At 46.6% G+C, this 19,715-nt stretch overlaps 2 protein-coding genes across 2 annotated transcripts in view; one reads left to right on the forward strand and one right to left on the reverse strand.

Moving 5' to 3' along the window:
* The window catches only part of coro7 (coronin 7), a 104,303-nt gene that overhangs the window by 14,739 nt on the left and 69,849 nt on the right, over positions 1–19,715 (reverse strand). The gene's annotated exons all lie outside the window — the stretch shown is intronic.
* vasnb (vasorin b) overlaps positions 10,707–19,715 on the forward strand; it is a 27,588-nt gene continuing 18,579 nt past the window's right edge. The window contains exons 1-2 of the mRNA XM_083677961.1: positions 10,707–10,986; positions 18,743–18,817. The gene's annotated coding sequence lies outside the window, so the exon portion shown is untranslated. The remainder of the gene's footprint in view (positions 10,987–18,742; positions 18,818–19,715) is intronic.

The raw sequence follows: 19,715 nt of genomic DNA on the forward strand, positions 1-19,715 counted from the left end.
AGGAGGTTTTTGCCGCTGATGTTGGGTGTCAGTCTGTGCATGAGTGTGTGTGTGTGTGTGTGTGTGTGTGTGTGTGTGTGTGTGAATGTATATGGTGGCGGTGGTGTGTATAGCATGTGCATGTTTGTGATCATGTGTCAAAGTATAAAAGGGGTTGTGGCGCTGTGTGTTTTCTATCAGTAGAGGTTGGTGGAGGTAGAAATCGGAGGACGGGGTCGTTGGAATGCATGGAATGGAATGAGGAATGCTATCAAACACACACACACATCCTCCGAATTTCTACTTCCACTGGTTTGTATGTGGTGGCAGGTCGCGACCCCGGTGAGACCCGAAAGCGAGGTGTTTTTTGCGTTAACCACCAGACAGCCAGCATCAAGGGTTGCAGCAGACAGGCGTTAAAGTAGCTGTCAGCAGGGCCTGGGAACCGCAGGAAAGACACAGCAGAGAGAGGAGGAGAGAAAGGAGAGAGGGATAGATGAAGGGGAGTAGAGAAAGAGGGGGTCGTGACCAGAATGCCCCCTCATTGCCCCCCACAGGGGTCACAGGAAGAGAGTAAACCTCCAGTCATGGTCATATTGGAACCATAACACAACACACACACTTGTGCACACACACTCGCGCACACACACACTCACTCACTCTCACACACACTCACACTCACACACTCACACGAGTGATTTAAAAGTTCATTGACCACACCATTGACTTCAGTGAGTCAGTCAGTCAGCATGGTGCATTATTTTAGGAACAACTCAGAGGTGATGTCACAGAGTTTAAGCTAAGATTTAAAACAGTGGAAAAACCAACAATAATAATAAACTACTGCTCTGGTCAGTTCTCCCTTAGACACTAAAACGGCTAATAAAGTCTGCCTTCACACACACTCCACCAATAACAAAGATGATGAATGAATTATTAAAAGAGGTTGTCCAGCTAAACCGAGCATGGTTGTCTCTCTTGACTCAGTTTCAGACGACTGATTCGACAGACGCCCAGAGTGCCGAACGGTGACATCACATGACCCAAGGACGTTTCTTGGAAACAGGCATTCTCTACGTGGCACCAAAGCTCGACTTCGCAGGACCCGTGACAGAACCCAATGGCCCAGCACTAGAACACACTAGAACACTCATCCCAGTGTGTATTTGTGTTGAGACTTTCCTTAATGGACAGCCAAAGCTAGAACCATAAAACCAAGGAATTTAATGACATTACCGTTTAGTATTTGTTTTCCCTGTAGCCTTGCGTGTATGTGCGTGCGTGTGCGTGTGCGTATGTGTGTGTGTGTGTGTGTGTGTGTGTATGTATGTGTGTGTGTGTGTGTGTAACAAATGAGAAAAGGTGCGAGGGAGAGAGAAATAAAGAGAGAAACATAAAACCTTCTATTCCAAATAATTATCCTCTTGAATTGAAGAGTTATGCCATAAAAAAACATTCTTTCTCTTCTTTTCTTTTTTTTTACACTCAACAGAGCATCATTGTGTGAGTGTGAGTAACTGTTTCTCAGATGACTGATTTCGCGGTTGACGCCACAGTATCACATCTTTGCTCTTATCACACAAATGCTCATTTACTGCATCACACACTCTCTCTCTCTCTCTCTCTCTCTCTCTCTCTCTCTCTCTCTCTCTCTCTCTCTCTCTCTCTCTCTCTCTCTCTCTCTCTCTCTCTCTCTCTCTCTCTCTCTCTCTCTCTCTCTCTCTCTCTCTCTCTCTCTCTCTCTCTAGCAGTTTGTCTGTCTCTGCTCCATCTCTCCCTCAGTGGGGGTAGGAGTTTGGTATCACCCAAGCGGTCTGTCTCCCATCAGATGGAAACATTCCTGGCGTCTCTTGAACGTGTGTCAGCGTGTGCAGAGCAACAAGCTGGCCTCACACACAGACACACACACATACACACACACACACACACACACACACACACACACACACACACGACCCAGTGACCTCTACCACCATGTCTGTGCTTGCCCCTTCAACGGCTACAATGTACACTAACATGTACACATAGCCTCTCATATCTTCTCCCGACATCTCTCTCATCCTTTCTCCTGCTCAGTCACCTTAGCAGACACCCTAAAAGACAGAAATGTACACTAGCACACCAACACATCCCCATACACTGAGTGTATGAACAACATCCTATCCTTAACCCTACCCTGAACCTTACCCCAGCCCCAGCCTAGGTCTGGGTGGGACGTGAGGATCTGGGCCGGGCTTTTCTGTCAGGGCGGTGTTTGTGTTCTTTCATTGATAGAGTAAATCAGCTGTTTTAATGGCCGTGGCTGAGAGATTTGGAATAAGCCTCTCATAAATTCCGCAGGGACTCTCTGATTTACAGCGCAGAGGGAGCGACCGAGAGAGAAGAGCTCCAGATAACATCTCATCTCTTCTAATAAATCTGTTCAGCTGTTACGGGGTTTCAGTTGTATACTTGTAATGCTGTGATTATGGTTATGGTGTGTGTGTGTGCGCGCACACACGTGTGCGTATGGGTTAGTGTGTTTATCGTCTGAATTACATGAATTACTGGAGAGAATGAGACAGGAGTGTGGAGAGAGAGAGGAGATGAACGAGGGAGTGAGGAGTGGAGGAGTGAGACATCTCTACCAGATGAAACTCATCCAAGCCACATCCTTGACTCATGAGATGAGCGGTAACTGGCACTAGGAGATCTATTCGTATTCTTTTGCTGACAGTTCTGTCCAGAGCCCTGAACACAAATGCACGCAGATACGCACGCACGCACACACACACACACACACAGAATCTCCATTTTGTTCTCATTTTCTGCTCCCTCAGTAAATCTGCTTCAGGCGGGAGAACAAGGCCACCCACAGTGACTAACTATTGTTCTCCCTTCGGCACAGAATCTGTCTATAGATGAAAGTGTGTCCTTGTCCGAAAAAAGTACATTGTGCATGACAGAGAGAAAGAGATATATAGAGAGGGACAGAGTTGGGGAGAAAGTGTCCTCAGCCATCATATTCTACTGCTCCCTTGGCATGATCTTCAATCAAGTCCCAGTGGCCTTTTGACTAGGAGGGAGGGAGAGAGGGAGAGAGAGAAAGAGAGAGAGACCCAGTTGGTGAACCACCACCTCTTAACAATGAGGAGGCTGACCAGACTTTACTAGCCCACAACCACCCACAGCCAGCCTTCAACAGCAGCGGAAAAATCCAGCTTTCAGCAATTTGTCCGAGCAGCAGATGTGTGTCTCTAGGGGACCAGGCTAAGTGCTGCTCTTGTTCCTTTGAATAATCTTCAAATAGCAGTGTTTTCCACTCACATGAGAAACACTGTTGGCAGAGCGCAATAAAATCAAGTAGAAAATGACTGTCATCATTTTTTGAGAATCGAGAAAAACAACAACAATATTATTGTGGTTCCTCCTGCTCCGTAACCTTCCCTTGCACTCTCTGTATCACTTTGCCTCTCCCTCTGTCTCCCTTTCTCCCTCCCTTCCTCTCCCTCCCTTCCTCTTCCTCCCAACCCCCCCCACACACACACACACATACACTCTCTATCTCTGTCCTCCTCCCCAGGTATCAGTGTTGTGTGTGACAGTGGAAGGCAGGCCCTCTGTGTGTGTCTCTCTCAGGCTCTCAGACAAGGCTCTGTTATCTGAGGTGCTGGCTGATGGGAGAGTGATGGGAGTTTAAGCAGGAGGAGGGGTGAGAGGGGTGAGAGGGAATAGGGCTAGATTGGGGGGCGGGGGGGGGGGGGGAGTATGGAGCTAGGAGATGGGGGGGTTGTATGAGTGAGAGGTAAGAATTGGGGTGAGGTGGGGGAAGACGCGTGGGTGTGTGTGTGTGTGTTAGATTGGGGGGGGGGGGGGGGGGGTGGAGGACAGAAGATGGGACGCGTTGAAGGAAAGAGGGGATGACCTCAGTGGTCTGCGTCCGTGCAGCGCGGCACACTCCCCTCCTCTGGTCACATGACCAGACAGATAACACCTTCGCGGGCCTGCTGCACTGGGTGGGCTCTGTTTGACTCTGATAGGGGGCTTTCCTGGACAGCCAGGGCCGGGCCGGGCTGGGAAAGTGTGATGTGTGATGTGTGTGTGTGTTCACGTCTGTGTGCGCGCACGTGTGTCTATGTGTGTGCGCGCTGAACTGCACTCAGACATGTGGTTCAGACCTGTTCTTCCTGTGGAGGGCCTTCCCCCTACTTAATAAACGCAGAAACATTCCACCATCTCCTCCCCTGACACACCAGACATAGTGGCTAACCTGAGAGAAATTGTGCACCGGCATGTTGCGTTTCTATCATTTCTCGGAGCGAGAGAGAGTGTGTACCAAACAACATACTGTGCATAGTGAACATATCTGAGCTACAATCATGTGCCCGTCTACCCCTGTGGTTAGACCACAGGCATTCTCTCCTCAATCCCTGACATACTATACCATACCACACAGAGATACAGCATATAGGAGAGACAGGAGAGACAGGAGAGACAGGGAGGGGGAAGGGGAAGGGGGAGAGAGAAAGTGTAGGGAGAGGGTATAGCAAAAATGAGACTAAGCTATCTTTCAGCCCAGTAAATGATTCATGCTGTGCATGTATGCTCCTCGTGCATTATGGGAAATGTCCACTCCTGGCTGACCTCCAAGATGACCTGGCGACCAGAGGCTAGTGACGGCCCCCTCCCCCCCTTCCTCCCGCTCCCTGTACTCCCCTCTCCCCTCGGTTATCACTGTTGTCAGCGTCTTGGTGATAAGGATGAATCCCACTCTTAGAGCCATAGAGAGGACAGATAGACAGCTCTCACTGCTGTTGCTCTGTCTGCGTGTCTCTATGGCCTTAGACGAGCCTTAGACTTTGTTTTGTTATTCGTTTCATTGACATTTTGAATTATAGACTGATATTTCTGCCTGCAATTATGGCTAAGTGAATGAATTTGTTCTGAATGAGGTGAATAGGAGTACATGACATTTCTCATCGGGGGTTAGCTGTACAACAACGAACAAGGGGCGGTACGGTACTTTGGTCCTTCTCAGAAGCCCGGCTCAGGCTCAGCTGTGGTGTGTCTCCCATAAACAAGAACAGTATGGAGTCAACAGAGCAGTAAACCTCTGGGTGCCCTCATAAATGACCTCTCTCTCTCTTTCTTTTTCTTCTTCTCTCTCTCCCGTACATCGCACGGGAGGACCCAGCAGCAAACAAGAAACAGCCACTCCTTACAGGCTCATTTGTTTAAATGCTTAAATTTCTGAGGTCCGATTTGAGGGCCAATTTTCTTATTCGCTTGTTGACACGAATCTCGAAAGTGCTCACGCATCTTCCTGCCTCACACAGAGATGACGTTGCCGCCCCAGTCAATCTGAGGGTATGAAAACGTTTTAGGCCCTTATATAGGGCCGAATCAAGCGACACAGAAGGAAGGAGGCGGCGACATATCCTGACAAATTCTCTCCGGGAGTCCAAGGTTGGGTTCATTAACACAAACCATCCCGAACCAACACATGACATGACAGATGAATGGTGAGAAAGGCCAAAGGCAGACGGAGAGAGAGAGATGGAGAGAGGAGAAGAACCCAGACCTTTCCTCTCCAGCGGTAGGTTCTCACAGGGTCATAAGCCCTCTGCATGGCCACTTCTGTCCCAATTAACACAGATAAAACCCTAAATAAACAAGACCATAAATGTCCACTTGTATTTATAGCGCTATCCAAACACATGGATGGTCTATGGTCTCCTGATGTAGTCAGGTTCCTCTGAGAGAGACAGTTTTATCACTCTGTCAGTGTGTTTTAATAGGCTAATGCCCCCTTACGACAGGTGGGAAGAGTCAATATTTGACGCTAATGTTCATTCACACAGGACTTTATATGTTCTACGCTGCGTTGTCACCAAAGAGATAAAACAGTATTCTACACTCACTGAACACTTTATTAGGAACGCCTGTACACCTTCTCATGTTGGAGGTGGTGTAATGGTGTGGGGAATGTTTTCTTGGCACACTTTGGGCCCGTTAATACCAATTAATCATTGCTTGAATGCCACAGCCTATTTGAGTATTGTTGCTGACCATGTGCATCCCTTCATGGCCACAATTTACCCATCTTCTAATGGCTATTTCCAGCATGACAATGCGCCATGTCTCAAAGCAAAAGTCATCTCAAACTGGTTTCATGAACATGACAATGAGTTCAGTGTTCTTCAGTGGCCTTCTCAGTCACCGGATCTGAATCCAATAGAACACCTTTGGGATGTGGTAGAACGGGAGATTCACAGCTTGAAAGTGCACCTGAAAAATCTGCAGGAATTGCGTGATGCAATCATGTCATCATGGACCAGAATCTCAAAGGAATGTTTCCAACATCTTGTGGAATCAATGCCACGAAGAACTGAGGCTGTTTTGAGAGCAAAGGGAGGCCCTACCCAGTATTACTATAGTGTTCCTAATAAAGTGTTACGTGAGCGTATCAATGGTTTTTCACACCAACAATGTGATGACCTCTGCTTTAACTTACCTCAGCTGACAACACAGAACATCTTCCTCTCTTTCTAATTTTTTTTCCCAGCTTGCTTCCCAAACATTATTCCTCCTCCCATATTCCCCTTTCTGTCACTTTCAGTGTTCCCAAAGCAGCCTCCAATTAACCCTGTGTCTGTCCCTCTGACTTCCCAGGGAATCCCTGTGTCTCTCCCACTCTCCTCTCCCACTTCTTCCCACAGAGGCTGAGTGGTTATTGGGGGCTGGAGGGACTGTGGGAAGACAGGGAGCCTGGGCCTTTTGGGGACGAGTAGTCACGTAGTTGTAGAACCCACACTCTTAGACGCACATCAACGCATGTACGGTATAAAAGACAGACTCACACACACACACACACACACACACACACACACACACACACACACACACACACACACACACACACACACACACACACACACACACACACACACACACACACACACACACAACAAGCAGCCATGGATGAGCCCCCTCAGAATCAGGGACTAGGAGACTAAGTGAATAATGAGGAAGGGTTTAGTTGTGGGTGAATCTATCAGAAAATAACCCTTGTCGATGGTTCCCAGGCTGTCCCTATGAGAGGGGAGGGGGGGTGGGGGGGAGGTTATTCCCATAACCACCCCCACACTCATTCTCCATCATTACCCCCCCTCCTCTACACACGATTCATGAGCCAGGGGGATTCACTTCCTCTTCAGGGTCTCTGTCTCTCTGTCAGCCCACCCCCTCAATCACCCAACTACAGGCACTTATCCCTACAGCCCCCCACCCCCACCCCCTCTCTCTTTCTATTTCTATATCCATCTCTCATCCAGCCTGTGATATCAACAGCAGAGCCATTGCGTTGCGATACTAGTTCTCATTTAAACTACCCTACTCCCCTGTCCACTATATCTCACAAACACACACCAGGGTGGGATTGTACAGTCTATGGACCACCAGTACAAAGACACCCCCCCCCTCCCATAACCTGAGGATGTTCTGGGTGTCATGTCATCACGTGATGCTGAAGATGCCATAAAAGTATTGGTCTGAGTCTCCATGGAAATAGTGAGCATTTAGACTCTATTCAGACTGCTCAGGACGTGGAGCGAAAATCAGTCTAGACTAGGTTTAATATAAATTCATTTTCTATAAATTCATTATAAAAAGAAGTATATGGCGTGCCGAGTGGGTGATGGAGGGAAAGAAAGAGGAATAATTGATGGAGCCACTGATGCGTAGTGAGGCCCAGGTGGAAAGTCCATTATGAGAGCTGGGTCTCTATATGTAGAGCTGAGTCCAGTGAGAGTTGAGTGACTGGGGGGAAGGCAGACAGCATGCTAGACCTACACTTGACAACACTAGACTGGTCTGTAACACTGGGTACTCAGTCATGTCAGCCTATTCTATATATATATATATATATATATATATAAAATTATTATTATTATTATTATTTATATGTATTATATACAGTGTATATCAACACTAAACTCAACTAGCTTTGGCCTCATGGTACATTGAGCTCTGACATTCTGGTCTGACACTGTCCGCCGTCCTGGTCATACTGAAAGTCCTGGTCTAGATCTCAAAAAATACAGAGGACTCCGATGGACATATGGATGGGAAAGGTGAGTAACCAAGTAAAAGCAGAATGGAGAAAGAGAGAAAAGAGGTCTGCGAGAGAGCTCAGTGGGAAGGTGTTAGGAACGGCAGAGGAAAATATAGTCAGAGAAAGCAAAAAGAAAAAAAAAGAAAAAAAAAAATGAGAGGAAAAAAAAAACGAAAGAAGAAGAAAATAAAAGAATGATGGGGTGCTGCTGTGTGTGTAAGTGGCTCGACTCCGCTCTTTAGCTCGCGGGCCGCTGTTGGACCGGGCCCAGCCCTGCTGTGTTTTACAGGTTCCCCTGGGCAACATTACGCCAGGCCGGATTCCGCCGCGCCATCTTTTACTGCGCCAGGATGATTAGGGAGCTCAGCGCGCTGACGGCACATGCAGTAATGTTATTATAGGAGCTGTGATTTTACTCTAGGTTCCGACAGCTCTAATGACCGTACACCACCGCTGGTTAAGGCCACTGTGTACTGTTTACCTCTGACTCAGAGTGAGTTCCATCACAATCTCTCTGCATGATTCCTGTGCGATTAGTCACCCAGTTTGATATTGCTGACTGAAGACTTGGAGACACCACCACCACCACCACCACAACACAGTGTTTATCTAAAGCAGAACGGCTCAGAGAGTGGGAGCAGGCTGACGCCAGTGAAGGTGAGCGCTGTGTTTGAATTCCTGGGCTCTGGCGACTTTGGTCTTTCGCTGCTTCCAAGACACACAGCCCAGATGATCAGGATAAATAACTCACTCAGTCTGTACCTGCTTGACCTCAGCACACAGTCAGCAGCTCCATTCAGGGCAGTTTGTGTGTGTGTGTGTGTGTGTGTGTGTGTGTGTGTGTGTGTGTGTGTGTGAGTGTGTGAGAGAGAGAGAGAGAGAGAGAGAGAGAGAGAGAGAGAGAGAGAGCACTGCTTGGGTGATTTGTACTGTATGTGTGAATCTCTGTGGTTCTGATAAACTGCAATGGAGGATTTATTTGCTATGAACATATAAAACTCAGCTGCGGCAACAACTATGGGACTACATCTGGGCCCAGCAGAACATGCATGAAATCGTTTGTCTATTCCTGAAATTTACTGTAATGTGTTACAGATGTGTAGTGTGTTACAGATGTGTAGTGTGTGTGTGTGTGTGTGTGTGTGTGTGTGTGTGTGTGTGTGTACGTGATATGGATAATAACTTTTACAGTCGGTGAAGGATGAAGAAGAGGCCACAGTGGCATAGAGGAACCGTAAAGAGCAGTAAGTATGGATAGAGGACAGGAAGATGAGGGAGAAGTGAGCCGCAGACAAAATGGAGAAAGTAACAGTGACGGTGTAAAATGTGTTGAAAAATAAAAGCGTGCCGTGGCCATTTGAAGAAGTGGAACAAAAGTGGCCCTTTATTCATCATAGACCGAGGGAAACGCTTTCTAGAAATACGTGCACCGGCCCAGGAGCCAAAGAACCGTTTGTTTGTTGAATCTTGCCCTTGTTGAGGTCGGACCCAGCCAAGGTACACGTCGAGCGCGGGGGAGAGTGACGTCACCACAGATATTCAGGAGGCGAGTTGGCCTCGACCCATTTATTTTTACAGTCTCATGTCAACAAGCATATAATACAGCAGCGCTGTTGGTATGTATGCACAAGTCCAGCTATTAGGCCACACATTAGAGCTCTGCATAAAGAGGCTGTGCATGGGTTTATTTCAATATTTATAATTACTGTGTATCTATTTCTGAGGATATAATCGAAGGAATAATGAAATCACAACAAACGCCTTTCACTGAACAGTCAGGCATTATTCGGGTCTGAAATGGCCCTTCTATGATCCAGCCATGTTTTGCAAATATGGACAACTCTGAGACATGCGGCTAAAAGTATATATCCGAAGTGACACAGTTACTGAGACACTGAGAGCTATCCCGTTACTTCACCTCGTTGGAAAACTATTCTACGCCGCTTTAAAATAGGGTGGCAGCTGCCGATGGGCAGTTAGTCATCAGCAGTCGGAAGTATTCAATACTCTCAGCTTTACAGTGTGTCTTTATGAATTAGGCAACCATATGTGCGAATGATGGATATGATACCAGAGACCTCTCCATTTCTCTTCAACGTCACCGCAAAATGATGCAAAATGCACTCAAAATACCAGCATATCTTCCTCCTCAATCAAGGCCCTACATAAACTCAAAATAAAACGAATTTGAAGAGTCTGATGTAGGTTAGTCAAAAGGAACTCAATTAATTATATACCAATCTAAACTGACTTGCTTTTTTCAAATGAATTAAATAATATTCATATATATGCAATAACAAATCACTGACAATAGGCTACTTGCGCTGTTATGCAAGCGCTGCGCCAAGTGCTTTTGTGCCCATCAAATAGGTTGACTAACAAAACGCAAAATAAGTTTGCAAGTAAATCATTCTCAAGTAAACAGGTCCTGCAGGTTAACATTCAAAGTGAAACTACAAGAGAGCAACTTTGTTGCAGCATTGTTCCACCTTCATTTCTCTAGGTGAGGTGAGTGCATGAGCGCTTACCAATCCTCAACCGGGTAGAGTGCATGGACCGCTCTCGTTTCCTCTGGCTCGCCTCGCCCCTCCCATTCTCAACTACATGTCTGCTCAGTTCGCCAATAAAGCGCTTTTGTATAGGGTCGGTGAGCGTACTGGGCTTCACTGGACACTTGAGCGCATTCCTTGACGTGGAGGTTTCAACCACTCGCAACACCGGTGGCTTAAGTTTTTATAGTTTGCTAACTTTACCCGGTTACACATTATCGGAGAATTTTGAAAGAGTACAAAGACAGCAAAGGATTTCGAACTGTTTACTTGTTTCCGTGGGTCCTCTGCTTGGATAAAAGATTATAGGCAAATTGAAGTTTCTGAGTGCACCAGCAATACCATCTTTCCACAGTGACATAGTCGGTAAGTTGTTGTTTTTCCAGAGAGAAATTATGATTAATAAATATTACGTTATAACCATATGCAAAGTTGTAAGACATTTTCAAGGCACATGAGATTTCTATATGGGCAAGAGACACATGTTGCAGTGTGTTACAATCCAGTTGGAAGACAAACACTGAATATCTAGAGCATTGCAAACAGATCATGAATATCTTTGGAGTAGGCCTAGTAGAAACACTAAGTTAGAATTGACAATTTACCCTAATTTATGTTCAGAGATGTATTCAGAGATGTATTTAAAAGAACAGTCAACAATCATCCTCCCGCCCGTCCACCCATGTTTGTATGACAGGAGTTTGCTACGCGTGAAATATTCACTCAATCCAGGCACAGGCACTACCACTCACCGCAGTGAATATGTTCACAACAGCATTTCATGGAAATCAACTAACAACAGCCTGTCAGATGGGATGGTTTGAAGTTATGCCAGACAAATGGATCACAGCCTATAAATGCACTGAAAAATAAAATAAGTTGTTCTGTAGGCTACTGCACTATATGGAAAAAGCCGCAGCAATATGCATATGTGCATATGTGCATATGTGCCTAACAACTGGAAACACTTGAGCCATAACAGCCTATATGTATATCGCTAAGTGTTTGACCGCAGGACGACGTGCAGGGCAGAGCTCGCGTCTAGACCGCACCAGTCCTTATTTTTCGCCGAGAAAAGCTGTTTTCGACGCACCAAGGAACGGCCCACATCAGAATAGCATACACACGGCTGGGTAGGGATGTTCAGTAATAAATAGTTTCAATGGACAAAAAAACATCTCATTTTCTCCGCTTGATACGAGTTCAAAGGCAGTAAATGTAGCTTTAGAGGCTCATCTGTTTAGTCACACGGTGTAAAAGAGATTAACTGCTAATATTCGGGTTGAACGAATCATTTACTGTGGATTTAATTCTCAGGAGAGCTGCCGAAATAAACGTATACTTGTATAGCACTTTCATCTATTAACGAACACAAACATCAAGTTCACCATACAACAAAGTGGGGAGACTCTAATATGGAACATTACACGAGATTGAATTGAACATAAATATATCATTGACAAACATACAAATGGTATCACATTCCATGTTTGCGCAATAAAAGCTATAACCATTGTGCAATGTTATGAATGTGATCTCTACCACCTCCCAAACTCAAGGCTACTCGATTATAAACGTTTACATTACCCTCTGCAACATCTGGACACCTCTTGTTCTTGTTGAACAGACCATTGATCTTTTGTTTTATGATTAATACGAGCTTTACTTCCCCGAAGGCATTTGTAAAAACATGTTTTTAACTTCAGTATGCAATGAATAATGTTATCGAGGAAATCGAGGAACTAGAAACAATATAAATCAAAAGCAGCTTTCTTCCCATTCGCTTGTATTCGTGCGTAAATGTGCAAAGACAGTTTTCTGATAGAGGATCTACCTGTCAGGTCCTATGAATAATCCTATGAATAGAAACTACACTAGACCTATATATTAGTTCACAAACTCAGTAGTGTTTTGGCCCCAAGACAATATCTAGCGCGCACGCCTAGTCGTCTTTATCTCTCCAAGGTGAACCGCTACTTCTGATATCGGTGCGTCTGCCATATTCAACCTCAGCTTTCGATTCAGCTAGTTAAGTCGGTACAGAGACTCATGCTAAACATGTTAAAACAGTGTTCTGATCGGGATCACTCGAGTTCGGAGTGAGATTATTATCTTCGCGCGCCCGCACACAGGCACGGAAAATCGCTTAATCTTTCCCCGGGGCCAAACAGACGCCGTAAACCACTCCAATAGCCCACTATTAACCCCTGCTTCAGATGCGCTCCAAGGGTCTTTGTTTCTGCGCCATGTGTTTTGAAAGAAGCTGTCATTACATTCACCTACTATATACTGCTACCCTCTCGCCTACATAATGGTCATAATTGGTTTACATGGTAATGATAATGACTGATGAATTACATGATGTGCACTGTGGAGGTGTCTCTCCCTCTCTCCCCCTTTCTCTCTCCACTTGTCACTGGCACTGAGTGTGGCTGTATAGTTTATTGTATATCTGCCTATGTATAGACAGGACCCTCCATTCTGTCTGTCTTTTAGCTGTCTGCTTTAGGGGGATGCTGTCTTGGCACACAGTGTCACAGGGACCCTCTTACTGCCTACTGCTGAGAGATGGTGGTGGGGGACGGGAGACTGAAGGATTCTCAGGCGATGAAGGGTGCATAGGATAACAAGAAACAAGGAAAGGGAGAAAGACAGAGTGAAAAAGGAAAGCAAATAATAAACAGTCAAAATAAGATATACTACTGTATATGGATAGGCAGAGAGAGAGAGAGAGAGAGTGTGTGTGTGTGTGTGTGTGTGTGTGTGTGTGTGTGTGTGTGTGTAGGATGAGGGTATTAAGTAAAACACATACACAGTCAGGGGATTATCCCTGCCTCCCAGGACCTCTCTTGTGACTAGGTGCCTATAGAGGTGAGGCCTGGTCAAGGCCAGGGGGGCTCTGCTGTTTAACACAATTAAAATAATTAAACACAGGCCTCCTGTCAGAGACCCCCACCTCTTACCCCTCTTCTGCTAACACACACACACACACATACACAAATACACACACACACACAAATACACACACACACACACACACACACACACACACACACACCACGTCCCCGTCATAGTGCCAAGGCAAACATAGGCTAGTCAGCTTAGAGCCGTCCTGCAGTCCTCGGCCACAACAAGACCCGTCGTTACCGCCGCAATTTTCCACTTAAACGACACCTAAAGAGACGTCTAAAAACAGACGGCATGCTCGTGTTACCCATCTATTCTCAAAACACGCCCGTCTGGCATGACAGACTTCTGTTTTGTTTGGCATTAACAAGACAAGATTTTGAAACCCCGGCTCTGCCCGTTTGAGATACCAAAGCAATGTTAGTGGTGGCAAGACATATTTTGGGTATTTTATTTTTGTGTAATCTGGGCAGCCATTCATTATCTGTGGCAAAGGTTTGAAACAGTGAGGAGAGCTATGCTATCTGTTGTGTCCGTCTCTTGGTGATCGATGAGAACGTGTCTTTAAAACAACAGTGTGCGATTTCACAGGTCGCTGTAAAGACAACACACACCACTTCGGCTAACGGCACAGCTATTTCTCCCTTCCTCTCGTCCTACGAGTGGAGGGGATTTTCATATCACACACTGTACTCTCATGACCCCCCGGCCCCCCTTTTACACCAATTAGGAGCAGCGTCTGAGGCATCCCACCCTCCAGAGTAGGGGAATTAGAGGGTTAAAAGTCAGGTGCTGGGGCGAGGAGGCCTGTGGAGGGGGAGGGGGGGGGGGCAGTCACACAGCAGGCAGAGAGAGGGAGCCGACGAGGCAGAACGTTTGTGAGTGTGTGTGTGTGTGTGCGCGTGCACGTTTAGGGAAACCACGTGAAGAGTGCTCATCCCAATTTGCAAGGGTGTGTTTGTGTATTTGTTTGTCCGTATTTGTTTATTTGAGTTGAGTTTAGAGCCGCAGTATAGAAGAGTTTGTACTCCCCCCCCCCCCACAGCCCACCACCAGAATCAGGTGTGCCTTCTTGGATAGGGCTCTTAAATAAAACCCCTGGCTTCAAAGGGCCTCACACATCAATGCTGACCCAGCGGTATGCACAGACAAACCCTTTACGCCTGCCAAGCCAAATTGAAGAAGAGCTCGCCGATAGAGCCAAATGATGCGTTCAGAAGAACCACTTCAAAACCCTGTATAAATATACGCACGCACGCATGAGCGGCCCAGCTTGAGCCCAAACCCCAAATAACTCCTGTCACACACACACTCCCTCTCGCCAGTGTTCTGAGGTCTGTTTGAGCCCCTTCAAAGGCAGAAGGTCCTCTGACAGACGGTCTAAGAGACAGACAGACAGACGTTCAGTAACTGCCCACTCAGCCGTTTGTCTGTAATATACCTCTCCCTTTTCCCTCCCTCCCTCCCTCCCTCCGTCTGGAAGTCAATGAAAATGCCAAAAATCAGAAAAATGCCCAAACCCCCACTAACCAATGTTCCCTCAGAGAGCTGGGGATAGAGAGACAGAAGGGAAAAAAAGGAGAGAGAGAGAGGGAGCACATCCCAGAAAGCAACCACAAATTGCCGCGTTTCAGCGAGGCCGTAAAAAAAGAGAAGCAACTCTTAATCTAAGGTTGTAATTACCTTGGGCCAGCACTGCAATTAGGAAATGAGCCTCGAACCAGCCAAAGAGGAGCAAACGGCACTGCAAACACTGGGTGCACACGCACACGCACACACACGCACACACACACACACACACACACACACACACACACACACACACACACACCCCTTGTTTAACCAGAGCCTTGAACCCAAAGACAGGGCCAAATATTTGACTGTTCGCCATTAATGACTAACAAACATTAAACAAACACTAAGATGAACATTAACTTGTAAAGCTCCCCTAAATATAGATTAAATGATAGGTTAGCTGTGCCCTGAATTGTTACATTTCTTAGTGTAATGGTAATCCATTACTGCTGTTACTATCTGTGTGTGTGTGTGTGTGTGTGTGTGTGTGTGTGTGTGTATGCTGCCTTAGGGTCAGTAGGCTACTTCACGTCATGGCAAGTGCTAATGGTGGTGCTGCTCACACAAGTACATACACACTCTCACATAGGCATGTTCACCCCACACACAGACACACATGTACACACACAGCAGGTCTGATTGCGTCACTATATGTTTGAGTTCCTTGGCCCATCTATTTCTCTGGGTCTATTTTCAGTCACAGCTAATAGTGCTGTTATCTGCTGCTGTCCACTGAGTTGAAGTGGTCGCCCTGTGTGTGTGTGTGTGTGTGTGTGTGTGGGGGGGGGGGGGGGGGGGGTGAGTCGGTAGGTGGGTCTGTGGGTGTGAATGGGGTGGGGGGTAAAGCAGTTGCAACTGTCAAGCAAGTCTTAACTAGTCAGGCAAACAGTACATGTTCAGTAAACAAGGAAAAGAAGGCGCTCACCAAGAATCCCAAGGCAGGCTAACATTGAAAAGCCCCGAGGCAGCATCACAAACATCTCTCTCTCACACACCCTCCCTGTCTCCCTCCCTGTCTCCCTCTCCAACCCATCTTCAATATGGGGCGGTCTGGAGTGATCTTTTTATTTATTTGTTTGTCTGGAGTGATCTTTTTTTTTCTAATTTGGACATGTTGTAAACAGATGAGTGTGAGGCACACTGGGAGACTCTCAGAGAGAGAGAGAGGTTGTGACGGGGTCACAGATTTAGAGAGAAAAAGAGAGAGATTACAAGGGTCTATTTTCAGTATTGCACTTTATTTTAGACAGTAAATATTTACTTTTGAGGCCGGCATAGTCCATACCAGAGACAAGAGTGTACCGTGGTGTCCTAAGGTCACCATGATGGTCTCTACAGCCTGATAGTGTCCCATTCGCCTCAAGTCCACTGACCCTATGCCTGCCCACCCTGTGTCCAGTGACAGACACACGCACGCACGCACGCACGCACGCACGCACGCACGCACGCACGCACGCACGCACACACACACACACACACGCACGCACCACTGGAACACTGAGTCCCCATTGACCAAATAGTCCAACACGCTCTCACAGACAAGTTAACACACGCATGCAGCCACGGCTGAGCCCTAAAACCAAGCCAAAGCGACAAACCCAGTGACTCCGGGTGACTATTTTTGGACGTAAACTATGTGTATATGTTCATGTACTGTAGTTTTGTGCACGCCACGTTTGTGAGTGTGTGTTTGTGTGACAGTGTGTGAGTCAAAGAGCGTGTATGCAAATCTCAAGTCTCAGGATGTTACGCAAGCATACTTCAGTTGACTGTGTGGTTTTGTAGGAGCATTTCTTCTTTCTCCACTTCTGAGGTAACCTGGCTGAACTGTCACTGTCTGGTTATGGAAGTAGAGAGAAAATGTGTGTGTGTTATGTCTGTGGTGTATGTGTTGATTGATTGATTGATTGATTATCAGTGCATGTGCGTCGGTACTGTATTTGTGTGTGTTTGGGTTTGAGTGTGTTTCGGAACTCCAGAAAAACATCTTTATGACCAATGCTTAATTAAGTCGGAGAATGAACAGAGCCTATCATTAATATACGATATAGGAACCCGCTCCAGGCTTAACGTCCTCCACTCCAATAAAAATCTCAATGAAGTGGTCTCTTTGTATTCACTTCCTCAAAATCACCCCATATTCATAATCCTAAAAGAGCCCAACTTAGAAATAACAAATAATAAAAACTGCTGTTGGATACCAGTTATGAGTGTATGGTCATGTGTAAGACAAACACAGAGTCAAACACAGAGTCAAACACAGGGATCAGACTAGACGCCTTTTATGTGTGCCATTAAATAGACGCCTACATGAAAACCCCAACACACAAACAATGCTTTCCATCAGCGCTGTGTCACCTGAGGTGGGACTGATGGATCAGAGCTGTCGTCTCCTTTTAATGCTGTCAGCCGCCAGTGCTGTTCTCAGCTGACAAGGGCAGTTCAACAGAGTCACAAACAGACACACACACACATACACACTCCCCCCCTCCCACAAACACACACTCCACTCCCCCCCCCCCACACACACACACACACACCAGCTGAGCCCCCTGGGAGTGGTCCACCTGGGGATAGATATGGACACCCATACAACCCGGCCCTTGTTTCTCTCCTTCTCCAAGAAATGTGTGTTCGGGCCTGGGTTATGCAACAGCGCCCTTTAGCAACTTTTAAACCATATAATAATCTGGCACGTGTGTGCGCTTGTGGCTGGCAAGAACACAAAGGAACGTGCATCCTACACACACGCACAGATCAAAGCAGCGCTCTACCTGTTTGACTTTGGAGAGGCATCAAACCACCTACTTATACCTAAATTAAGTCCTGAAGTCATTTTTTAACAGCCACTGTAAAAGACACTGTAGTAACCTGTAAACACACACCTGTACCTGCAATATGATACTCAAACCCTTATATATGTCTACTGATACTGATACTGTAGACTCAAATCCTAACTGCACTGTCCACCCTTAATCCTGACCCCGCAATACTTCATATACTGTACATTCTTAGAGGGCTTAAGCGGGTGAAACTACTGTGTTATTCACACACACGCCACCCTCTCTCACTCATACTGTATAAACATACGACCATTCTCATAGGGGTCAAACACACACTGATGCTGTCTTATGTCATGCTCAGTCACCTCTGTGACACACACACACACACAAGCTGTCACTGATGGGCCGATACTGGAGGACAGGGAGCTGACAGACTGAAGAGCCGTCCGCCTGCATTCTTTGCCTGCTCTCCTTTCCTCACTCGCTCTGCCGTTCTCTCAGCGGGACACCTACGCCACACGGCCCGCTGGTGCTCAGCACGCTCCTGCACAGTGCTGGAATGCACCCTGTTAAAACAACCACCACTTCCTGTTCAGCTAGTACGACATGCTTGTAGTCCGTCCACACACACACACACACACACACAGACAGACTCACAGACACAAAACCTGAACGCTGACTGTCAGTACATTCACATATTTCAACAGCAAGCGCTAATGTACTGAGCTGTACAGTAGCATGGGTGAACAAAAGCAAGTCCCCGTGGTCCAGTATGTATCTATAGGTACGACTAGGGAATCCCTGAGACGCTGTGTGTTCATGTATTTTTTTTTCCTCTTGTGTTGTTTTGTTTACAGACAGAGAGAGGGGGACCAGGTGACCTGCCCCAGTGAAAGTGGAGTGAGACGGGCACGGCCATCTTGTTTTAGAGGGTGAGTGAAGGGGTTAATTGTCCAGCTGTCCATTGCAATTACCAGACTTATGGCACTTCCAAAAAGAGGCCCTCAAATAAATGTTTCTATGGCAGTGTTTCAGTGAATGTTGAAACTTGTTGGTATTTTCCTCACAAGAAAAATAAATAAAATAATAGTCAAGCATTTATTCGAATTTAAAGTAGCGTAGGGTTACATTTTCCATCCGTTTCCTAATTGTGAAACGGCCCCTTTGAATAATTCCATTTAGAATGGAGAAACCACTCTCTTGGCAGTCTTTATTGTGTTAACCACAACACTTCCCGTCCTCAATAGTCCTCTTTCATATCACCCTGGGGCCCCTAATGAGAGGTTGACTGGTAAAACAACAACCAGTACCCTATGAACACCCAGATCAGACACACTAGACACACACAAACACACGCCACTGACAGAGGTGTTGTTTTGTTGTTGCTGAAGTATAGAGGGGGGCGGAGAGGGGGAGAGAGAGAGAGAGAGAGAGTGTCAAACATGCCTGCCTGTTTTTTGGAATTGATCAGACCTATGAGTAATGGCAGAAAGGCAACAGGATGTTGTGAGGGAGTGTGTGTGTGTGTGATCATCTATAAAGGGGAGCTTATTCAATCACTGGTGATAATTGCCCCTCTTGGGCCCCCCCGGGACAGTCCATTATGCTCGGGAGGGGGAGTGTGTCCGGGGGCTCAGCTGGGTTAGGCCTAGCAGTCAGGCCTAGGGCAGCAGGGGAACTCTGCCCACCCTCATACAACCTGCTACATTGTTCTGCCTTTCGTTGAGGTCCCCCCCCCCCCCCCTCAACCCATACTACAGCCCAAGGCCACTGTACGCATTGTTACACTCACTAATTGCCTTACAACTCCTCCACCTCTCCCGTCACTCC

The sequence above is a fragment of the Argentina silus genome, assembly GCF_951799395.1.
Source record: "Argentina silus genome assembly, chromosome: 9".
Lineage (NCBI taxonomy): Eukaryota > Metazoa > Chordata > Actinopteri > Argentiniformes > Argentinidae > Argentina > Argentina silus.